The following is a 25,495-nucleotide window of genomic DNA, read 5'->3' as shown; positions in this document are numbered from 1 at the left end:
GGGACATGCAGAATCTAACAGTGCCCAGAGTGTGAGTCCCATGGATGTGGACTCAGGTAAATGATTTGAGTTGAGGGGCTCCTAGAAAGTTTTCACTTTTGTGCCAGTGAAACATACACAACAGAATTTCATGTGAGTGTAAAGCCTGTTTAGTCAAAGGAGCATCAGAAAGGGAAATTTCCTGCTAGTGTACGCCCTCATTTTTTAAGCATCTACTCTGTGATTTAAGTGGCAAACATTTTTTATTTCCTTTTTGTATGATCAATTATTTTTGGAAACTCTCTGTGTTAAGGTTATCATTACAACAGGGTTGTGGTTTGTTCTTAAACTGTTTGGTTTAATTTAATTTTGGTTATCTGCCATTACCTGAGTGAACATTTCATGCCACTGTAGCTCTCTTTCGCAGCTTTGCCTGGGTATTATTTGCAGACTGCACTGTAAATTTAAAGTGGGAAAGAATTATTTTATTTCCAGAGATTTGAGCCTGGTACTGGTCATGACCAATTGCTCCAACTCCAAGCCACTGCCTTGAAGAGACGCTCATTACTACCACAAGCTCCACATGTCAGTGTTGGTGGCATAATGGTGAGAAAATAGGCCTGTGACCCCAAACTGCAATATATGACCCCAGAGATCATCTGGCCCCACACAGGATGGCTTGAGGCTATGACAAAAAATGATGGAAATGTCTGATTAATGTTCTGCTCTTCAGTATGGGTTAGAACAATTTAGCTTAGTTTAAAACACTAATATACATCCTCATGTCTTGTTAGGCATAACTTGTGCTGACAAAGTATAACATCACTTGGTAGCACAGTGGTAGCACAGCTGTCTCACAACAAGGAGACTGGTGTTCACGCCCCAGATGTTCTCTGCATGGAGTTTGTATTTTCTCCCCATGTCCACGTGAGTTTCCTCTGGGTTTTCGATTTTCCTCCCAAGGTCCATAGACATGCAAGTTAAACAAACTGAAATAGCTAAATTGGCACCTGTGCACATATGTGTACCTGTGCCTGTGACTGTGTGTGAGTGTATGCACCTTGTAATGGACCCAAAACCTGTTCAGGGACTGTTCCTTCCTTGGGCCTGTTTTTTTTGTGACTCAGCTCAGGATAAGCGGGTTTAAAAATGGATGGATAGAAGGATTCTTTCAGCACTGGATAGCAGGGAATTCTTTCATGCAGTTTTACTAGACGTTCAGTATAACTTGATATATACGATAAGCAAGCTAAAAAGAGAGCAATGCCTGTACAGAAAGACATTTTTAACAATAAAGCCTGATTCTTTATTAACTCATTACTTGATGCATATGGAAATAGGCAATGTTAATACACACACAGTACACTATGTGTAAATAGAGAACAGAAAATGGAAAACACAAATCACAAAACACAAAGTATGCTTGACTTCTATATTGATTTTAAATGCAATATTTAAAAAAATAGCACCAGCCATTTTCAAAAATGCTTTCTTACAAGCTTTTAGGTGTCAAATCAGTACTCTATAGGACAACTTCACAATCAGTAACATTTATCGATTTATCCCCTTTGTCTAACAGTTACAAAACACTCTCATCTGTGATTGCACTCACTGAAAATATCTGTGGATCTCAAAGACATAATTTTTCATGATCAGTTATTAACCCACAACAGTCAATTTAAATGACCTTCATATGGAGGCTCATGTGGGCAACTTTCTGCCTGTCATATTAACATATAATGGTCAAGCGGAAGAGGACACAACTGACAATACAAAGAATATTTGTCTTATTCTAATGTACTGTGTGCTGGCTAATGTTAAAAGAGGCAACTATAAATATCAGGATGTGTGGATGTTAAAGAATTTACAAACATTACCTAAAAACTGTATGCAGTTTACTAGGACATCCTAGCATCTCAGTGCAGAGAAACACCAAAAATAGTATTTTACCTTTATTTCTTACCTTTCAGGCTGTATTTACTAGGAGACAGTATTTAAACTCTCTTATTTTTTAAACAACATTTTAGGGCTGTTTCTTTTTTCTGCATCATCAGTTTGTGAGAATGTATTCACAAAGGCGAGTTTGAGAAAAATTATGAGAAATTAAACTGCAGTTGAAAAACTGTTTCCAGTCTCTATGGATTCTGTGCTACAGTTGACTGCAGATACTCGAGCATTCAGGGAACCTAATTATATTAATGAAAAAGACGATGCATAAAATTCTCCTAATAAAGCTATGCTATCTATAAATTGGATATTACTTAAAAGTCATCAGTTAGTTTTTTTTCTCCGAATAACAACTTAATGTAGCTTTTAATTGTCATTTTATAAGGAAAGCTTCGGCCAGAGCTTGCCACTGGAGTCTAACATTGTCTTGGATTTCTGTTTTGTCAGTCTCATATTGTTAGAGCAAAATAAGGTACAAATCAGCTCAGCATGCATTAGTTTGTTAATTTATTTCACCATCTGTTTAAACAGATTGAGAGTGATCATGCTGTAACCACAAGAAAATGAAACAAAAAAGCTGCACACCTCGCTTCCCTGCACGTCTGTTATAGATTTTTGTCAAACTTCTACTGCAAAACATATACTTAAAAATATGTAATTTGCATTAAAAATCATTTTAAAAATATCCATTTATATAAGGAAACTATCCCTTACAATAATATGTCATGATTGTTTCATATGGAACCCAATTTTTCTTTTAACTGCACACTGTATTATTACCTAAAAATGTACTGTGAGTTATGGTGCTGCATCAGTGAAAGGATGAAGTCAGCCATTGACCTGTAGACCTTCACCCTAATCCAGTTACCTTCAGATAATGTGTGTATTCTTTGTCATCACACAGAGAGATAGAAGATTCTTTTCTAATATCAAGAAGTGAAAAGGTCTATACACTTCACACACACACCATCTAGTCTAAAGGGGTCTTACGTCTACACAAAGCACAGCAGCTCCAGAGAAACCAGCTACGTCTGCAATCCATGCTATAACTGAAAACCGAGGCTGAATCTCAGGATGCATGCAACACTGCAACAGGTTTAAAGTATTTTTGACTAGCTAAAGTTTTCAAATAAATTGATGGGCAATGGTTTACATTTTTATAGTTTATTTGCAATCTGAATTTGAATATTCCTGATGTTAGCTTAATATTAAAATGGCTAGATCTTATTTTTGCATTCTTGGAACTGGACGATAGAAGACTTATCAGAGAATTAGCTTCCTCACAGCTTCGGGAGACTGAGTTCAGTCATTATATGTGTGAGTTTGTACATTCTCCACATCAATGCATTTTTTTTTTTAAATCTAGGTATTTTCCTATTTAATCACAGAAACATAAATCCTAACTGGTGATGAATTGCTCTGGTAATGTGTGTGCATGTGTGTGACTCTGGGCTCTATGTAGGAATGGCTACTGGATTGGATCCAGTGTGGATGTGTCTTCCTCTAACCCTGAATTGGAATAAGCATGCCAGAAAATGACTGAATGAATTCTTAGAAGCATTTTTGGCAGCATCATCTGTTCATTTTCAAGTTACCACTTTAGTTTCAAGATCAGCCCTTGGTTTTTGTAGAAACAGGCAAAACAATAATCAGAAAATAGTGCTATACAACTAAACAAACAGACATTTCATGCCGAATTTTTAAAGACAGTATAATTGAAAACACTGCAAGACAGTCATACTTAATGGCTTCACAACAACTAGGGGGCTTAATTCTATACAAGTGTGCTCTGCTACAAACTAGCATCCTGTCAAGGTTTGCTTTCTGCCATATTCTCAATGCTACATAGACTCATCTACCCCATAACCTTATATTAAGTAAAGCAGGTAAAGAAATGGCTAAGATTTATGTTCTTGAAAATAAGCATTTCACATTCACAAATCTCTATGTAGTAGCTGTTTCGGGATAATCGACGTTTACCAATTTTTGGAGCCCACTTTTACAGTTATATTGTTACAGGTAAAGGTTTTCCTGACAATATCTAAAGCAAGCTGCAAACTATTTCTGGAAATGATGTCAGTACACTGAAGGGTATTCACAAATATTTACAACAGAAAAGTCAGAAAGTCAGAAACGACAATTAATCTAACAAATACCATTGGCACGTGTGAGCAATATCTCCTAGCAAACACTCACCATTTGTTTGAACACACTTTTTGAAATAATTTAGTTTTCCTGCTTCTCGATCTTTTGTAATAGAATTCTGATTGCAACTTCATTTTGTGTTTATTGAGGTTTCCCAGTTGCAAATTTTAACCCGTGTTAACTTTATTTTTTTAAAATTGTCAAAATGTTTGCAGGCCAAGATCCACCCTGCAAACATTGCAATCAAGCTCCAGCCTCATTGGGCCACATGTTTTGGGTGTGCACCAAATTAACATTATTTTGGACCAAAATCTTTAAATGCCTTTTAGACAGCCTTGGTGTCACATTCCCTCCTAACCCATTAATAGCTGTGTTTGGTGTACTGCCAGATGGGCTTAAAGTGGAGAAGGACAAACAAACTGTAGTTGCCTTTACTTCACTATTGGCATGTAGACTTATCTTGCTCAACTGGCAGAATCCTAACTCACCTCTGTTAAGTCAGTGGGTAACTGATGTTATATATTATTTGAAATTGGAAAAAATCTAATTCTCACTTAGAGGATCTGTTCAAAACATTTTTAAAACCTGGCAGGATCTAATCAATAATATTTTAGAATAAGCATTTAAACTGGGGAAAAGGATTTTCTCTTTTTTTCCTACTCTTAATTTTTACTCTGGTTGTCGGCCTTGCTCTCTTTCTCATGGATGGGGGTTGATTTGAACTTAGTTTTGACAGGTTTGACTTGCTTGTATGGAATGTTACTTGCTTTTAATAAATTCAATAAAATGTTAAAAAAACAACTTCATTTCATCTCCCTGTTTTTATTCATTTGATCTTCTTTATTTCTACTTTTGGCAGAGTAATGAGAAAATCCTAATATCAGATTTTACATAGAATTTCCAAAATTCATTGAACTAGATTAAGTGGGTTCAGTTATTGATGGTTTTTTAAAAGTGAAATTGCTGAAACATGACTGAAATATGTAATCCTTTTGTGTTACAAAATTTTCTATATCTGTTCTGGAACTACTAAAACTTACAAATTTAATATTCAATAAATACTAATGTCAGTTTCATTTCAAACAGATTAAAATAAATTAGAAAAACAACAGTTAAAAGCCTCTGTGGTTTATAAGATTATATTATTGCATGATCACATGTAACATACCCCAACATCATTGTTTTAGCTTTTTACTCAGAACCGGCTTGAGGAAGAATTCAGTTGTTCAAGTGACACGTAGCAAATGCCATCATCTCATTTGGTTGATTGACTTGTATTTTCACTAGGTGTCTCTTGTGTCATGTAAAATATTTTAGTAATAAAACAAGTGGATCTCAGAAATTGAGCGAGAGGATTTGGCATAGCCTAAGGCTCTCCACATTACTTAATTGTTCTACAGCACTGGTCTGTATAAATACACAGCTCACTAAATGTGGGTGGCATATGTTACAGTTGTACATGATGGGAGGCTGCACCAATATTATTATAAGTTTCTGGGTCTTTCAGAGACCCTTTAAATGTTCTTTTGTGTGCAAAGTACAACAGCAGTATATATCAAGCTTTATATTACTGTTTCTAGAGAATTTTTAATAAAGGCTTCTCATCTTTGCAAGTATAATTTTCATCAAATACCAAAAGTTAATTGGTTTGACAGACAAAAAAGAAAACTTGAGAAGTGTAGGTGGCCTACTTTGTACATTCTTATAAAAGAGCACAATATGTGCACGGCTGCAGCTACTGAATCAGAGGCATGCCAATCTGCAGCAAGCCATTTTTTAATCTTTTGTGGTAATGTCTTCTATTTATGATTTTTAACATAATCTAAGGCAGTGGTGAAATTTGGAAGGAACTGATACAGTACTTAAGCTCCTTTGTCATAGTTAATACCCTAGCCATGCAACTCAGAACTCTTAAAGGTCTGACTGTTTAAACTTGTTAGCTTTCAGAATAATCAGATGTTGTAACAGATGGAGATTTCTAAAGGCACTTACACTTTAAACAGCTATGTGATTATTCATATCGTAACAAGAACCTATGCAGCATGAGTCAGCGTCACGCATACATAGTACATGAGCCCTCTTTAGCAGCTCATGCTTTATGGATTTTTTTTTGTTGTTGCAGTCTTGCAGTAGATGCAACACACTAAAGAGAAGCTAAAAGGCATTCATATTTTACCCTTAGAAATCTGTGATAAAACATGGAATAACTGCTTTAAGTCTGCCCATTCCTCGTTTGTTGTGTTTACTCCATTCAATCAGAGAAGCTTCCCACAGCTAGGGAACAGCAGGAGCATAACTCCAAATAATTCATTTTCTGTAGTATAAGGCTATTTATTTTCACATATTTTCTCATTACATTGAACAACTGTTCCAAATCCAGTCTTTTTAATTTACAGATATACTGTTATAATGTGATCCATCAATCCATTCACCCACCTACCTTTTTTTTGTACCTACTTGTCTATAATGGAACCTCCCAAACTAAATCTATCACATTACATCACATGCAACACCAGAACAAATACTGGAGGTGCCACAATTATGTTCACACCATCATCTTTATAGATTTAGCAGCCATTTTCAAGGTATACCATCTTTAGCCAGATAACCCTCAAATCATTTTCCTCTAATCTTCACAGTCATGAACATCTTTGCCATATCATCTAACACAACCTCCAACCACATCTCCTTGGGTCTCCCTCTTGGCCTCATCACCTCTACAGCACCTTGTCACCAAATCCTCCTATGATTTTCACTTTAAAATCCCAAACCACCATTCTCTGTTTCTCCCATTACCTCATACTAAGTCTCTCATAACTTGGTGTTTGCCTTCTTCTTACTCTGTGATACACCACATAAGTATGTGATCATTCTCATTTTAGTTCTTTCTATTTTTGCTTCATGTTCTGCATCCATCAGCCATATCTCACTCCCACAGAGTTTTACTCTTCAGAACTCAGATTGAAGGACATCTCCCAGTATTGCCTAAATGAGCCTCGCACCCTGGTTAACACCATTGCACTCAACATGTTACCTAAGTAACAAAAATTCCAACTTTTTCCAAAACAACCCAACAGCTGTTGTCTAAATACATAAGCATTTTGTACTCCTTTCACATACTGTGATTTCTACAAACAAACGTCTAACTCGATGCCTGCAAACTACCATTCACACCAATATGTCTTTTATTTAGTTTCTTCTGATTTATCTACTCACTTAGATTCCCGACAAACTTATCACGCACATTGCATGGCCATGAACCCAACTCTTCCACCTCTCCATTGTATTTTTGTTCTTAGTTCCTCCTATTTTGATTCCACTTTACTTTTTGCCATCATAAAACTCTCATTATACATACAGGAGTTCCCGTGGCAATCCTGCACTAAGATGTCTTGTCAGCATCTCCATTACTGTCACTAAAAACAATGGACTCAAAATGGACAAGAGTTTCTGTGCTTCCTCAATCCTTGACACTAACAATTTCTCAGTGTTTACCTAACCACCTCTCATGGAAACCTGTCAGCTTCTTCTCCAGGTCTACAACTACACAATGTAGCTTCTTTCCTTTTGTCAGATGCTTTTCCTGCATTTGCATGAAAACATCATTCACAGGCACAAAACCAAACTGCACTTCACTAACTTACACCTGATCCCTGAATCTGTCCTCTAGCACTCTCACAACAGCCTTCAATACCTACTCCAAACTCCTGAGTGCTTGATATGGTCCACATTCCAATAGATCACCCTTTTCTTTGTATACAGTATTTCCTTTGTGGAATGAGCATAATTCAATTTGTACACATCATTATGTTGCACAAGTCTATCAACCAGTCAACCTCAGATTCAACCACGGCCTTCAATATTTCCAACACCACTCCAGTTGGTCCCATTATCTTAAATATCTTTATCTTTTTCTTTGCTATTGTGACCTCCTTTTTTAAAAACGTAGACCTTGTTCCTTCTGTTTTCTCACTATGAAAATCCTTATCAGATTTGTACTCCTCATTCAACACTCCTCCATGTACGGTTCTTCTTCCAGGTATCCTTAATACCATTACCATCAATCAACAATGTGCCCTTTTGAATTTCTCAAACAAATTAATTCCTGCTATGTTCTGTCTTTCTGTTGTCACCTGCTTATATAACTCTAAACAGATTTTTCCTTCTTTTAAAGTTCACTTGTAAACTTCTGTCTTTTAACTTCTCGCATTCTCCCAACTGCTTTTCTGGCATTTCACTGTGCTTATTAATAGATCACCCTTTAGTTGTTTGCCTTTTTTTGACACTCTTCTTTTACTCAATTTTCATGTCTAACTTAACCTTTCTGTTCTTGTATCTTGGCAGTCTCTTTCCCTAAACTCAGACTTCATCTGTTTTCAGCCATACATTCTTCACTTCCCACTTGCCTTTTACACATGATGATCCTGAAACATCTCCCATTCTTCCTACTAATGTCTTCAGTTAATGTATTTCTCCTTCAACTTCCACATCTTCAGCATTAGGACATAATTCATCTTACTTTTTTCATGCCTCTGACTAAACGGTATCTTTCAACCAGCAGATGTTATGATAAATAACCTTACTCAGGTATCATCTTCACATTTTTCACCATATCCCAATCATCTTTCTACATCAGCAAATAGCCCATTTGCAAAACCACCACTTTGTTCAGCTTTACCAGAGTCAAATGTCTCCAACCTGTTTTCCTCTTCTTAAGTACATTGTTGCACACAACATCTTCAACTGCATTGGTACCAAAGTTAAGCCCATCACAAACTCATTCATAGCCATCTGCCCTGTCCCCAGTCTGCTGAGACTGTATGCATCAGTCGTTGAAGAATAATCATCTTAACAACTATGGCACAATCACTCAACCTTTTCACCTCCACCATTTTGTCTGTCCAGTTTTCAGATGCAAATGCATTAACTCTAGCATTGCCATTATTTCTCACATGCAAGAGGAAAAACGTGGACCGTCCACCATTCCCAGTACCAATCACACAACTTTATTCTTTCTCATTGTCCCCAGTGTAAAACTATTATTCTCTATTCAGCACATCCACCATTTTTCCCATACTCTCAATATTTCATGTTTCAGTCCTTATACTCTCTTCTTTACACATCTTACTCACTATCTCTCCTTCATCTCCCAAGCCACCAAACTGTCCTCCCCAACAGGGCATCAGGTCCAGGCTCATCATATCTGTTGGCGAGTCAGGTGAAGGTGTCCGTAAGATACTTGTAATTCTAATCATTGTATCTCAGAATCAAGGGGGTATTGGAGCAAAATGTTTAAGGGCAGATGCCCATCCTGATGCCATCATCCTTTAGATGCCTATAAATGACACATAAGGGGGGTGGTAACCCCATGTTTCTGGGGTATATTGAGAAATTGCTTTGTGAAGGACTGGTGCTCAACCCAGGGCTAGGCCCTGCCTTGTGCTCCATATTCCTATGATCTTATAAATTAGAAAAAGAAGATGGAGATTAACAGTTCTAACTAGCTCTAAAAGTATAAGCTGGGTGCAAGCATAATCACTCTAAGTTTCGTTTTTTAACATAGTGTACCAGAGCATTTTAGCATTCAATTTGTTCATTCCATAAATTAGCATTATTAGTGCAGCAGGATACAGTTTCTACATTCAAATCCTGCTGTTTACTTCAGGTTTATCCAATATAAAAAGTAATGCACTCCAGTAGTATGCACATCAATAAGTAATTGAATCTGCTCTAAATATCACTTGCATTACCTGCCTGCTCACGCCCACCCACTGCAGCTGTTTAAGAGTGTAGGGAATGTGCAATCTAATATTTTTTTTCAGTCTGCTCCACTTACCTACCTAAAGCTAGAAGAAAAATCCCAATATTACCAACGAAAAGCAGTGTGTGGCACGACATGACTTGATCACTGCTGCTCAATACTAAATCATGTTCACTGCTATTAAATCTAGGAACTAAATGCATGAAATAAAAGGGAAGGACAGAAATCCATTTATATTTTCTGCACTTGTTTTATATAGTACAACATCATTAGGAGTCAAAGTTGGCACTATCTTCAAGACAGGAAACAACTCATCAGGGGACATTATGTCATAAGAAGAGAAATCAGTCATTTTATCACCAAAAGTCACTGCATTATATTGAGGAAAATAGACTTGGGCACACCGGAAGGATTAATGACTACTTCTAGCACATTTGCCCAGTATATTCACCAGCTGTGAATGCTGTCCAGCTTCCTGGACTGGGTTTTGGGATAATCTACTTCTTCACAACCACTCTAGAATTAGAAAACTGGACTCAAGTCTAAAGAAAGAAAGAAAGAAAGAAAGAAAGAAAGAAAGAAAGAAAGAAAGAAAGAAAGAAAGAAAGAAAGAAAGAAAGAAAAAGAAACTTCTTCACAACCACACTAGAATTAGAAAACTGGTCACAAGTCTAAAGAAAGAAAGAAAGAAAGAAAAACTTCTTCACAACCACACTAGAATTAGAAAACTGGTCACAAGTCTAAAGAAAGAAAGAAAGAAAGAAAGAAAGAAAGAAAGAAAGAAAGAAAGAAAGAAAAAGAAACTTCTTCACAACCACACTAGAATTAGAAAACTGGTCACAAGTCTAAAGAAAGAAAGAAAGAAAGAAAGAAAGAAAGAAAGAAAGAAAGAAAGAAAGAAAAACTTCTTCACAACCACACTAGAATTAGAAAACTGGTCACAAGTCTAAAGAAAGAAAGAAAGAAAGAAAGAAAGAAAGAAAGAAAGAAAGAAAGAAAGAAAGAAAGAAAGAAAAAGAAACTTCTTCACAACCACACTAGAATTAGAAAACTGGTCACAAGTCTAAAGAAAGAAAGAAAGAAAGAAAGAAAGAAAGAAAGAAAGAAAGAAAGAAAGAAAGAAAGAAAGAAAGCAGAGGCTAATCTGAAACATCTTAATCAAACAAGCATGGGCCCACTGCACTGTTTAGTGGAAGTGGTCCAAACAAGTTCCAATCCATGCATCCTCTTTAATCTGTCCATAGTGCTCTTGTTTCTTACAACCTGTAACACTAATTAGCACTAATGACCATATAGCTAAGATATACAGTAACAATATATACTGGAGAAATATTAAGCAGAGCTGTTTGACTTTATTAAATATTCATGTTTCCATCTCAGAACTTATTCCATTCTGTAAAGAGTCACAGCAGTAAAAGCCTAATAGAAAACAGACAGCATGAAATGTTAAAAATGTATAAATTGGTTTTAATCAGCCTACTGCATCTTTAACCATAATAAATAAGAATAGGTCACATATTGTCATACCTCAAGCACATGTTTGATGAAAGGCCCTTGGTTGCCTGTATCAAGGATCATCATTCTAGAATGTCAAACATTTTGAAAATGGGATGGAGCCATCATGTAAAAGTACAAAAACTATGAAAGTACTGATTAATATTGGGGCACAATCCAAGAACACTCTATTAGAGTGGCCATTGGAGCTACCGTAACTTGAGCAAGAACCATGTAAAAACATAGGAGCAGTATACATAACACACATAGGGATCAAGACAGCATGCTTGGAGCTGAGACATTAATAAGTACATTATAAGCTCTTGTGAAAGACCCATTATACTTATAATTCTTCAAGCTAAATTTTTGTTTAAAAACAAACAACAACATTTTGTCTCAATTATGATGGACACTCATCTTTCACATTGAATAGCATTCTTGATAATGTAATGTGTCAGCCAGGGTGTGCTCCCTGGCTTATGTTTATTTGTAAGTATTATTTTTTTCCAATATTGTTTATGTTACCATTGTTTGTTACTATTATTCTATTTATTTACTGTCTTTGCATTATGTGTTATCCTTTTTTCTTTGTGTTTTGTGAGCAATGACCCCTAAGAGGTGGAGCCATTCTGACATCACAACTGAAGAAACACCCTAAGCCTATACACTGTGAGACTGAGGAGTCGCTCCTTCAGTGGTTCAATGACCAAGAAAGCCTTTTCTTTGTGACTGTTGTTTTTGGTTTCTGATTTCTGGATTGTGGACATGGACTTGTTTGTTGTGGATTTCCCTTTTAGGCATACCTTTTTGCCTTTTTTTGTCAATTTTGTTCTGCTTTGTGTTGTGTAAAATAGATTCTTCATGTATGAAGACTCTTTGTTGAATTTGTCTCTCTAGCGTTAGGTTTATGGGTTCCTTTCAATAACGAGGCATTTTTGGTGTATTTAAGAATATTTAAAGGATACTTTGAGCTCTTCCATTTTTTGGGTCTGTGGGCTGAAGCCTACCTGTGGAGTTTGGGGTCAGGTTGCCTGGGGTGATGCCTAGAGAAGATGCCAGCCTGCTGTATGGGTCTCTCAGAAGGCTCACTCCTTTAGTTTTGCAATTTTTGCGTATTTAGTCATGACAGTTATGTTATCTACAAATGGAAAACTAATCCAGAGAAACTACATGAAGGGAATTACCATACTTTGGAATATTAATCCCACTAAACAACCAAAAGGATGGAGACAACTACTTGTCTCAGTAACACAAGGAAAGCTGCATGCAACAGTATCCAAAACCGTCACTTTCAAACAATGCATAAAACATGATATGACCATGAAGGATAAACTCTTCAACTGTAAAGTCAGTGCATGCTCACCCAAGGGAACAGCTGTGACATGGGCTTATTTATCATATGCCCTAATAACTGGCAGGCGGAAACACTGCCACTGTGCCAAAGCAGGTCTGTCTGTGGTGGTCTTTCAGCCTGTGGGATGTATTTGTATACTATGCACGGTGCAATGTTGCAAGGTTCAACCCAAACTGATAAGAGATGCCACTTTAATGACCTGTGGAATAGCTGTTAACAGGCTTGTTCAACGGTTAATTTTTTTATGGTCTTTTATTTTTTTTCTTATTATATGGTGAAATACTATTTTGCATTAATATGTTTTTTTTATTTTTCCAGCCATGCATTCAGAGACAACTGAACATTTAGTGTGCACCTCCAGTCATGGCTTTAGGTCAAAAAGCCACACTAGGAGCACAAAGACTGTTGAGTTGGTCAGGTTATGTGTGATACACTACAACTACACATCAAGATGAGCCAACAAGATGAAAGGCATTATGAGAATGTAAAAAGGACAGTTTTATTTGAGTTCACAGCCCAAAGAGTATTAGTCTCAAAACCAAGCAGGTCAAAAGGTCCAAAGGCAAGCCAAGAATAAGCAGAAAAATTCATAAAGACAATAGCAGAATCCAAAAGCAGGCAAAAGGGCCAAAAGCACTAAATCATTAAACACTAGAGAGGTTCAGCTAAGGATATTTGCACGGGCACAAAGTATAATGCTATACCAAAGGCAGTAGCCGAGCTCCATGTTTTTATCTCTCTTAGTTCTCTTTTCATCTGGCTTTAGTGCAATTAACAATACAAATGCTGCATTCATATGCTATGAGACAGACAGAAAATACGGTCTTCACAGAGCTAATTTCAGTATGACAAATCAGAGAAAATGGCAACACTTTATTTTAAGTAATGGAAAAATGCATCTATTACTCATTTACTCTTATGTAACAAGACCTTAACAAAGTCCTCTTCTGGTGTTAGCAACACTTAAGAAAACAACAGTAAAGTGATTATTCATCACTGTGCAGTGTAACCTCTTAAGAGTCTAAGATATCCTGGTAAAAGCTGTTTTTGAAGTATTTCCAGGTCTAATACTGAAGTATGCAGCATCAAGAGATATACAGGATAAGCCACTTCTGACCATTCCAAAATTCAGGTTTATAAGTAGGCCACACTGCACAAATAAATAACCACTTTACTGATGTTTTGTAAGTGTTATAAACGCCCAAAGATGCCTTTGTTAAATAAGTAATAGATGCATTTCTTCAGTATGTAAAGTGCTACAGTGAAAACAACACTACCCAAATTAGATAAGTTGTGACCTAATATGAGTTTGTCACTTCATTCAATAATATTAAACAAAAAGTTGCAAACTGGACAGTTCAAGATGAAATTTCAATTATCAAATTGTATTTAGAATGATGTAATACATGCTTCACGTGCTTAATTTGCTTTTTAATTCACATAAAAAACAGAGCTAATATTTGATTGGTTTTTGTGCAGATCAAGTAGCAAATCAAGAATAACCTTGCATTTATATCAAAATCCTAACCAGAAACTCACTTGAATACAATAGATCAGGAAAGTGAGATGTCACCAGAGGTACCTCAGATAATTTCTATAGTGCATGAATGTAGCTAAAGTATTAGACATGAAAGAGCGGGGCCAGGAGTAAAACTCAAGTCCCTTCCTCACAGTTTTGATCTTTGAGTGTCATACTCAAAGCTGTGCAGAGGAGAGCAGCCAAGTGCAACCCAGAACTTAAGGTCATGCTATACTCTGACAGACTCAGAGAATTAAACTTGTCTAGTCTCAGACAGAGAAGACTGCATGGCGACCTAATCCAGGTCTTCAAAATCCTCAAAGGCAGTGATAAAGTAGATCTAGCAGAATCTTTCAGGTCAGCGATGACTCACATACTCGAGGACACCTTTGGAAATTAAGGGGAAGTGCACTTAGGACTGAACCCATGAAGCACTTCTTTACTTAAAATGTTGTGGAAATCTGGAACAAACAACTGAGACATGCAGTTGAAGCAGAAACCTTGACATCCTTTAATAAATATCTGAGGTACTAGAACAGCTAAATAAACAAGCCTGATGGACTGAATGGTCTCCTCACATTTGTTGAATTTGTTATGTCCTTATGTACATCAATGACGTCACTGGCTTCTATGTCTATGTTGTGGGAAATTCTTTTACAACTACTAGGTGAATTTATGCAGGTCATGGCAGCCATTTAATTAATGGTTGAGAACCACATTAGGAATTTGTTCAAAGTGAAGGCTGAAATTTAGAAAGAAAAATCACCAGTGGTCAAACAAAGCAGAAGAACTTAAGGAAGTCAACCATGGATGATCCAATGAGTTTAGATTTTTATTTTTCTCTTCAAATAAACTGTTTGGTTTACTGAAACGTGCTGATATTTGACTTTGCCATTGATCTTTGTCACTCACAAATTATATTACTGCGTTCGTTCAAGCTCTTTTAGTGGCAGATCTTTGGCATTATGACAGATGAACTTTACACCACCACCCACCACTCAACCCCCCCAACTTAGGCCACTTCAGTCCAATTGTTCCAGGACAGGCAATTTAAGAATAAGGAATGCACAAACATTATAAAGGGGAACTAAACTGTGGAAGGAGGAAGGAGAACTATCTCAAACAAGCAAAGTCTACAGACAAATTCTGATATTTCCTGCGTCAAATATTCAGGCAAAAATTATTTCTAAAATTGAAATGTAGGATCACCTAGGCATAAAGACAAAATTTAAGTGGCAAAAACCCCATATCTTACGATTTTGATGAAATTGTGCCATTCTGGCATTAGTAGTTGCCCTTGTTTTCAGATATAAAATTAATCTGCATAGACCCACACTCTTAACTTTTCCAAAATTGGAGGAGAAATACTGCCTAACAAAATTGCCATTTCATTTTGAAAAGCAATTCGAGTGACATGCAAAACAGCACCTTGTTAAAAGTAATTTAACTCCAAGGCAGTTTAATCCACACATCGAGTTTCCACTGGATCAAAATCTTTCAAAAAACACATTTGGACAGGCCTTGGTGAGACTGAATAGAGATCTAAAAATTCTAAAAATCTAAAGGTGTCTTTGTAGATCCAACGTTTTCCTACAAAGGCAATGTACTTGCAAGACAGGACTAACTGTGCTGGATTCCAGCAAGGACAGCTAGAACTGCTCGATCACTTCCAAGAATTCCAGGTATCTGATGAATGCACAGTCCAAACTCATAACCATCTAGCATCAGTGGTTGCCATGACAACAAACTCGTTCAGCTTGACCTCCCGAATTCTCAGCCCTGCTAGAGTAGGCGATTTTCTCAATGGAAGCCTCCTGACGGTGAAAAGGATTCTTCAGAATTTGTTTCATATTCAGAGGAAGTGCTGTACACGGTCATTTTTTTGGCTATTTGCATTGATATGACTCATTTATAATTAATGATATTTCTCATAACATGACTTTGGGCCGCTTTGCATGCGTGCTTTAATTTAGTTGAATAAATTTTGTTTTGCTATGTCGACACAAACCAGAAACATCTTGCTGGAGTAAAGATTGTTGAATGTGTGGAGGTTAAATACAAATGAATTGAAATTTAACATCCTCCTTTATACATTTCTCCTGTAAATTCAGCACATTTGCTTAACTTATCCTTTGCAGTACATGTGACAGTAATGACAGTATAATCCTATAAGATTTTTGGTAGGTATTTTGAAATACCAAAACAGTTAAGAGCTAACACAAAGACAGCTAAAGCATTTAATATTCAGACAATAAAGACAAAAAAAATAAAAATCTTAGAAAATGAGTTAGTGTCAGAAAATGAGGCTAAAATGTTGACCATGTTTACAGACAGTGAAGGTTTAATGAGCAAAATCAGAATTAAGTAGGTCGAATAAGCATGTCTTACTACATTACAAAACAGAAGGACAGCCTCAGGCTACATCTGCACTTTCTCAAAAATGTAAAAGCACATTCAGTGCTACACTTCCATCCTTTAAGCTCCTTTTTATCTGCGCTGGCTATGTTTTTCAAATTGTACAGATTGATTTACACTGTAAATAAGTTGACACCATTTTTAATCTGTACTTAATTCAGTACACAGTAGTGTTCAGGCACTTTTTTTTTGTCCCTAAATGCATATCAAAAAATTATACACCTGTGTCAAAATGAAATCTTATGAGCCTGCATTTCTCATTTTAGCTACTGTTTCCTCAGATATTGAAAAATTAAAAACATCCACTGAATACTAATCAATGTCTTCAAATGCCTCCCTGTTCTTTGATGGTAGCCTTTGAGCTGGCCTGCTGACTGCATTGTGGACACTTTCATTTACAGCATGTTTCTTTATTCTCAACTGGAACTTTCTGTTTTAATTTTTTTCATTGTCATGGAATATAAGTGTCCCATAAGAGGAAGCACAAGAACTTTAAACAGTCAAGGCAGGAGAGTTGTACCTCTTCAATATGGGGTAAGGAATTTGAAATGGCAGATGGGATCCCACCTTGCCTTGATTGCTGCAGGGATGGGCTCTGCCCTCCTATAAACCAGAATTAAATTAAAAAGGTTTCATAATGGAGAATTAATGCACCTCAGTGTTCTGCTGGCTAGACTGAAAGTCATGGTCTCATGGCTTTTCTCCTTTTTTGAGTAACATACACAGTTATCTAGAAATATTATTCTGACAAAAGCTGAACCCTTATTGTAGGGAAGGCAAAGAGGCTTCATAAATAAAACAGACTTTAATGGGCTATAAGGGATTATATTATACCAATAAAGTGACTGATAGATACACTATAGATAGCACCAGTCCTAAAGTGTCATTGACACCTTTAAAGAGCAAAGAAATCGTTTGTTAAGGTCTTACTACACAGTAGGAACTGATTAATAGGTGCATCTAAATAACCCATATTCCAAAGTGTTACCAAAACATTATTATTATTTTTATTATTATTATTACTGTTGTTGTTGTTGTTATGTTTCCCAGTTACATTACAGTGGACGCTCAGACACAAATCTATTTTACGGCTGTGGGAGGAAAGCTAGCGTATCTTGGGAACAATCCACAGAGTCACCAGAAATCATGCAAACTCTACACAGGCAGTGATCAGGCTGAGGATATAACACTAAACATCGTACCAACATGCTGCCCAGAGAGAGAGAGAGAGAGAGAGAGAGAGAGAGAGAGAGAGAGAGAGAGAGAGAGAGAGAGAGAGAGAGAGAGAGAGAGAGAGACAGACAGACAGACAGACAGACAGACAGACAGACAGACAGACAGACAGACAGACAGACAGACAGATAGATAGATAGATAGATAGATAGATAGATAGATAGATAGATAGATAGATAGATAGATAGATAGATAGATAGATAGATAGATAGACTAGTGCTGCTCTCCCACAGCTCAAGAACACTGGGTAAGATCCCATCATGGATTCTGAGCAATGCACACAATCTTCCTTCCCCCATGTGGGGTTTTCTTCAGCTACAGTATTCCAGTTTTCCTCACATATCTCAAAGATGTGCAACTGTGCATTGAGTGAGCATGGATGTTCATGATGGTGTTTTGCTTTGGACTGGTGCCTTGCCTGGGGTTGGCTCCTGTCAGGAATCCATTGCTTCTGGATTAGTCTCCTTAACCTTTGTTAATCCTGAACTTGATTAATCAGTTAAAGATATAAAAGAGGACCCGACCTTCTACTGTGCAAATCTGAACCTCAGCCCACCTTAAGAAAAGAGTGAGTTTGACACCTCTGGCTGAATCCTTTCAGACTTTTACGTCTTTATTTGCTCTTGTGACAAATTGCTTATCATATGTACGGTGGAAACTAATGACACATAATAGGGTTTGTTACCATGAATACCCTTATTAAGTTATTTTAGACTTCTCTGTAAGAATATCTTTAGAATTAAGGAAGCAGAGGAGAGCGAGCAAAGTCAAAGTCATATAATAAGTTGGTTAACAACTTAGCATTAGGCCCAGGCCTTTGAGACCACTCCAGTGTTGTCCTTCTTACACAGTCTTGTTCCTGAACCTGCACCCTACTACACTGTGGACAGATGGCCCTCTTCATCCCCTACGGGCTGGTGTTCTCTTGTGTTTTCTCACAGCAATTACTTCTTCAGTCCTTCTTCCCGGAGAAAGCTTTATTGTATTTGCCCATTAATAAATAATTAAACAGTGTTACATATCAATAAACAATAAACATACACAAAACCTCAGTGCTTGATGAATAAATGCTACCTCAGGCGTGTGCGGTTTGAAGGTGCACAGAGCTCTTATAAAGAATGAAAATCCCACTAATGTACCATTCACAGGAGGAACAGACCTCTTTACTGCACATACTCATGCCTGACTGGATGATCATCTGAAGTCTAATGTACCATTACATCAGCAGCATGAATAGAACCTCATTTTGAATATCAAGCATTTCGCTCTAACAATGCCATGTAGGACAAGTGCAGCAACAGCCCTCCTAGTGAGTAAAATGCTGGGTAAAATGAAATTTTACATTTTTATCTATTCCCTTATCTTGTCCACCTCAGTAGCACATAAGGCAAAAGTTGGGGAGCAGCTCTTCAAGAAGTTGCCAGCCCATCCCAGGGCCCACTTACATAGGCACCCACACACACTCATATGGTTTATATATGCACATTCAACTAATTGGCATGTGTGTGGAACCTGGAGAAAGCCCATGTAGACACAAGGAGCACATGCAAACTCCACATAGGCAGTGCTCAGGCGAGGATCTGATCCAAGAACTCTGTGTGCAGTGCTAAACACTGTCTCACCGTGCCAACCTAAAGTTGTATTATCATAAAACCTTTTGAATTGGATATACTAGGTCTGAAAATGGATAGATGGACAGCAACGGCAGAGCAGGGCTTTTGAACTGAGTGGGCCAACTCATTAGTGGGGCCCACTCAAACATGCCCCTTCCCCCAGCACCTAATCTCTGGAAATTCCAAGGATTCAGCATACCTGATATGAGCCGCTATGACATCAGGGGTAGGAATCTGCTTTTAGAACCTGTGTACATCGGAGGAATTGCTTTCTTGAGTGTTAAGCCTGAACGAGATTACTACGTTAACATTGTCAGGACTGGTAAATTGAGATGGACCTATGCCATTTGGTACACAATCATCTGTCTCTTGATATTGTGCTTTTCATCTGCATCTGTCATACAGTTTTTTGTGCTATTTCTGAGGTCACTTTCTTCATAATATAATCCATCTCTTTCTCTCTGCCAAGTCAATTTTGCTCTACTTTATGCACTTTGTTATGGCAGGTCTGACCAGGTGTAGTTGGCTTGAATAAGTGAATAAGTGTGTGTGAGTGGAATCAAAATTGAAGTAAAAAGAACTCTTTCTGTTTTTAGCGCTCCAACATGCCTGATGGTTGCCTACCCATTTTCTAGCAGAAGAGCGTTTGTGCAAATAGTGTTGACGTGATGTTTTTACGCAATGAACACATGCAATTTTTAAACTTTCAAACTGCTTTGTGTGATATATATATATATATATATATATATATATATATATATATATATATATATATATATATATATATATATATATACACTACAGGGCTTTGCCCCCTGCTCGCTTTGCTCACCAAGAGATATATAATTTATATGGATGTTCATATGAGGATGTACCAGATTGTTGTTAAATAGACATTTTATGCCATATTGGTGAGCCGCCCATTAGGGTTGGGGCCAAACTCTCCCCCCATCACCTGTTGATTTCAGCACTGATGGATGGCTACAGTATTGTACTTGTATACACATCCTACACTCTACTTATGGTTCCTCACTTTGTGAAAGCAAGTAAATAATTTATGTACCTTTCAAAGTGCAGTAATTCCACATGCAGTACTGAAGGCCTTTCTCTAAACTGCTGTACTTGGTTCCAAGTGCTGCCCACCGAAGGCACCAGCAGAGATCACAAACTTTAATAATAAATTAGCAGTGATACTGCTGTGGCGGTAACAGCACATGTAATTGCCTTAACAATAAAATACTAAAATTATTTATAACATTGATAAGTTGGATGTAATATGGCTGGCTAGTTTATGTTCTACTGATTCTTAAAATAATGAGCAGGGCTGTAAAAAAAAAAGTAAAATGAAAAGTGCTATGCTTTTATCATTTTCCTAGTTTTTAAAAGCCTCTGTATTTCCATATTCTCGGTCTTGACAGCCTTACAGCTGACAGACAGAATCAGCATGTCAAATTCCCAACTGATGTGTGTCGCAGCTCATTCCCTATTGTATTAGCATTCAATTTCAACTCAAGGATTTACTTTTTTGTTCACTTTTTTATAATGCTATTGCTTTCCAGTGTCTGCCAGCTTTGCAGTTCTGTTTATTTTCTATACAAGAAGAAAGCAAGAGTCACCTCTCAGCTACATTTTTCTTCCATATGTGACACAAATAAATAAAAACACAAAGTAGGAGATGCAGCTGCCACTAAAGTTGTAAAATAACCAGGCAAAAACAGCCAAAAAGAGGAACAGGCCTTTTTTGCGAACACCAAGGTGAAACAGGCCCCACAGGACAGGACTCTTATCTCTCCAGCTACAGCTGCCAACCTTAACAAAAGGGCTTTCCACATGACTGCATGCCGCTTACAAATACTACATAGCAAGCACCGGGGGCTCCTGGATCAGTAAGCCTGCGTGATAAGATAGCAGGAGGCATCTGCTCTTCCACCTTTGGTGGTCCAGTTTAGTAAACAGGAAAAAAATGTTTATGATACCCTTCTCATGAACAATCTTTATTTTTTTTAAACACATACTGTAGCTACAGCACTCTGAATTGAATTCACTTTGTTTGCATAGCACTCGTCAATGAGTGCAGGCTCAGAGTGCTGTAACTTTCAAATGCTTTTTATCAAGATGAGAACTTTATTACTGCATCTGTTGTTTCTTTTATTATAATTCCTAATGTTTACATTATGGCTTTAAACATTAAATAATCATAAAAGACAGAAGGTTAAATGCTGTAAATATGAATAAATAATAAATGCATAAATAAATATTATGTTATCCCGGTAACTTGGGGTTAGAAATAAGATCACATTCTTCTTGCGCATCATAAAAGGCAACTAAAGGAGGTTGCCATCAGGCCTTCCCCACCTGCCTACATCAAATAGATGGAGGAAATCCAATTTATGATGGTCCTAGACATGGTGCACTGTGGGGATGCTGGTTTGGTGACAAAGGAGATGAAGGAGAGGCAGTGGGTGAGTGGTATTAAGGGGAGAGTATAAGGACTGCAACTTGGAATATTGGGAGTACGATGAGAAAACTGGGACATGTGGTGGAACACAAGGAGCGTAGATGTGTGCTGTGTGCAGAAGACAAGGTAGAAAGGTAAAAGGGCAAGAACAATTAGAGGGAGGTACACGTTTTCTCTGCTGGCACTTTACTTGTGTCTGAAAAGACGGCAGACAAAGTGGTGGCATTGAAAAGGGTTAGTGAGCGTGCTGTAGTTGTTGAGCTGATTATTGATAAGTGACACATGAATAAAGTCGGCATATGCCCTACTGGTTGGCAGATACGATGAAGGGAAAGTTGAGTTTGGAGCAAGCAGATGGAGGTGGGGTTCATCAGAAGAAAGTGATTATAATAGATGGTGACCTGAATAGACATATTGGATTGACAGTTGATGATTATGAAGTAGGCCACCATGGCTTTAGGTTTCTGTACCAGGAATGTTGATGGTGAGAGGATTCTGGAGTTTAATGTTTCAATAGAAATGGTTGCGGACAACGCCCTGATTAAGAATTAGGAAAACAAAGTGATGATATATGAATCTGGTGATGCAAGGAGCATGATAGGCTACACAATGGCGAGGAAAGTTGGTCAGAGCATGATGAATATGTGAAGGCTAACACTCAAGAATGCTTGTATCTGTCATGTTTCAGCCAAGGTTTCTACCCTGGCTGGGGTTCAAAGTCATGTTTTGTGTCCATTTTTGTGCCATTAATCTATGTTAATGTTACTTTTGTTTATTATCTGCTTTGTTGCTAATGCCTATGTCATGTTCCTTGTGTTTTGTGGCTGGGTTCCTAAGAGGTCCACCTGACAGCCACTGTCAGAAACTGCCTTGTGCCCTATAAATATTGTAGGTCTCCCATAGTTCCTGGCAGTTAATTTCAAATCTGCTAGAGAGTGGAGTGTTTACCTGTTTTTTTGTGGTGTTTGTACCTTTTGTGACTGCTGGATTTTTGAACCTGTGTTCTGATGTTGACTTTGTTTTTGAATTCTGTATTGGGACTGTGTTAGCCTTGGATTCCTTTCTGTACTCCTCATAGCTTCTTGTGCTAAAGGGTATTTTTTTTAAAAATAAATCTTTTATTTTATAAAGTTTCTTTGAGGCCTTTTTTGGGTCTAAAGTTTATGAAAGTAGTATGCTGTATGGGAGTAAGATATGGTCAATCAAAGTAAAACCTGAAGAAAAGGTAAGAAGAAGAGAGATAAGGATCAGATGGATACAAGGCTGGATTTAGACCCCCACTGGCCCCTGGGTAATTTAATGAATAGACTTCCCTAGCAGAGATGTCACTTTTAACAGTTCATTACCACGCACTGACACCTGATTTTTTTATGCAACGTGGTTGTTCTCACTCTTGATTTTGTCTTGTGTATACCTGATCATTTCATTGAGCTGAAGATGGGTTTTGATGTCATGTTCCCCTTGGTTATTTTGGCGTGCAAATAGTTAATATTTTCATCAAGTTGGAGGGAGGGCAGTCCCCATTTGCAATTTCACCATGCAAACTCTTGATCATTTTATCAAAGGGAGCCCCTTGCCATCAAGGGTCCCTAGGCATGCACGCGAACACCCTGATGGAAGAGTTGCCCATTGATGGATATGTACACTGTTACAGTGTGAAAGGAAGATGAATGCTGAGTTAAGAATGAGTTGTGCAGAGGAGAAACAAATTAAGGTGGTTTGAAACAAAAAATGGAGGATAATGACAAAAAAGGTACAACAAGATGGAAGTTGAGAGGATGTGTAAAAGAAGGAAGCCAAGGAAGATGTGGTTGGATGTGCTATCACATGATATGAGAAGAATATATCTCTCTCCAAAGAAAGCAAAGGCCCATGGGGGGCTGAGGAAATGATTTGTGGGACAAACAGCTAACTCCTTTTTCATATCTTTTCATATTACTTGACAAAGATATATATGGCATATATTTTATTTGAAAAAAGACACCAACAGCCACTCAAGTTCAACATTAATCAACTTATCCCTATGATTTCCAGCAAAACCCTCACTTAAACCGTCCAACTGTGAATTCACAAATGCAGATCTAATACCACAAGACTGCATAGTCAAACCCTCTTATTCAGTCACACTTAACACTCCTAAGAATATTAATCTAGGGATCGATATTTGATCACCCACCCTGGCTTTTGTATTTTTAGTTTACCTTTGTGCTGTTAACATTCTGCACTATTCCTGGGGTCTGCTTATGCTTAGACTTGCTTTCTAAGGTCATTTCTTCCTCACTCTTTAATTCTATTGTTGTTTCTTATTCTGGTTTTGACTCCTAATCATTTGTGCTCCTTGTGTTTTATTGAACCACATCTCAACCACCTGTCATGCATTCGGAGTTTTGATAAACAGTCATATAGATGATCTTTAATTTTTCTTATTGTCTAGCTGTAGCACTTGGTGGCCAGGAGCAGACCTAAAGATGAAATGCAAGTTTTAAAGGTAAGGGCAACAATAAGTGGCATCAGACTTAGTATGACTAGATACTCAGTGTACAATTTTAAAGGAATAGAAAACTCCACAGAAGAAGCTGAAACCTGCCTTTTGTAGTACATTGCAAAAATGGTTGCCTCTATTATGTAAAATTAAAAAGGTACCACTCAGACATTTAGTATATGACAGATCTGTATGGCTAAGGCCCCAAATCATTGACCGTCCATAATTGCTGCAAGCCCTTAGGTTATATTTTTTTATCTTTTTATTAAATATGTATTGTAGCTGGGGGAGATAGACAGAACTCTTAAAGGCCCTTAAATTAAAGAAGAATTGCACTGGAAAGGGTGGAATAAGTCACCATGCTCATGTAGGTGGATAGATATCGCTAAAGGGTACAAGAGTTTATCCTGTTTGTGTTGCAGGGTCACAGTTATTGAAGGGAAAGAAGTGTGACACACAATGGAAAACAACCATGTTCCCCAAAGTGCCATAGGGCAGACAACGAAGCACTTGCCAGGGTTCTTTGACCCTTTGCCAAAAGGATGTCAGACCTGGAAGAAAGCATTGTCAGCTACACCTAAGTAATGCGTGATAAAGCTGTGATCACATTCATTAATGTATTGTTGTAGGTTTGCTTAAGTTATTTCATTTCAGGCCTTCATGCTTTGTATTTTTTATTATAGTGTACATTTCATCTGTCGCCCGTAAAATGCAAAGAGTTTAAGCTGATGTCTATGTCATATCAATCTGTTGTTGTCTGAATCATAATAAATGGCATAAATGTTAGCATTCAGCATTAGCAAATGATTCATACAGTCATGCATCCAAAACCCACAGTAATTAATAAAGTGCTGGAGTAGAATCAGCTTTGTATTTGCTTGCTGACTGTCTTCTTTTTTCCTTTAATGAGTGTGCCACTCTTTCACCAGCAAGACCAAAAGCTAACTGCGTGGATTTATGTGTCTGTTTGCCAAACTGAAATGAGACTTCACTTTTAACTGCTGCCTTTCAGTCACCAGTGTTGAGATGAACAAATCCTTCTCTAATGTTCATATTTCAGGATTACAGTTACCAAAATAAATAGTTTAAAGGTCC

At 37.4% G+C, this 25,495-nt stretch overlaps 1 protein-coding gene across 1 annotated transcript in view; it reads right to left on the bottom strand.

Moving 5' to 3' along the window:
- Positions 1–25,495, bottom strand: part of drp2 (dystrophin related protein 2) — a 481,386-nt gene that overhangs the window by 259,779 nt on the left and 196,112 nt on the right. The gene's annotated exons all lie outside the window — the stretch shown is intronic.

This window comes from Erpetoichthys calabaricus, chromosome 12 (assembly GCF_900747795.2).
Source record: "Erpetoichthys calabaricus chromosome 12, fErpCal1.3, whole genome shotgun sequence".
In the NCBI taxonomy this organism is placed as follows: Eukaryota; Metazoa; Chordata; class Cladistia; order Polypteriformes; family Polypteridae; genus Erpetoichthys; species Erpetoichthys calabaricus.
Note: the sequence above shows the minus strand (reverse complement) of the source record. Positions and strands in the feature narration are given on the sequence as shown.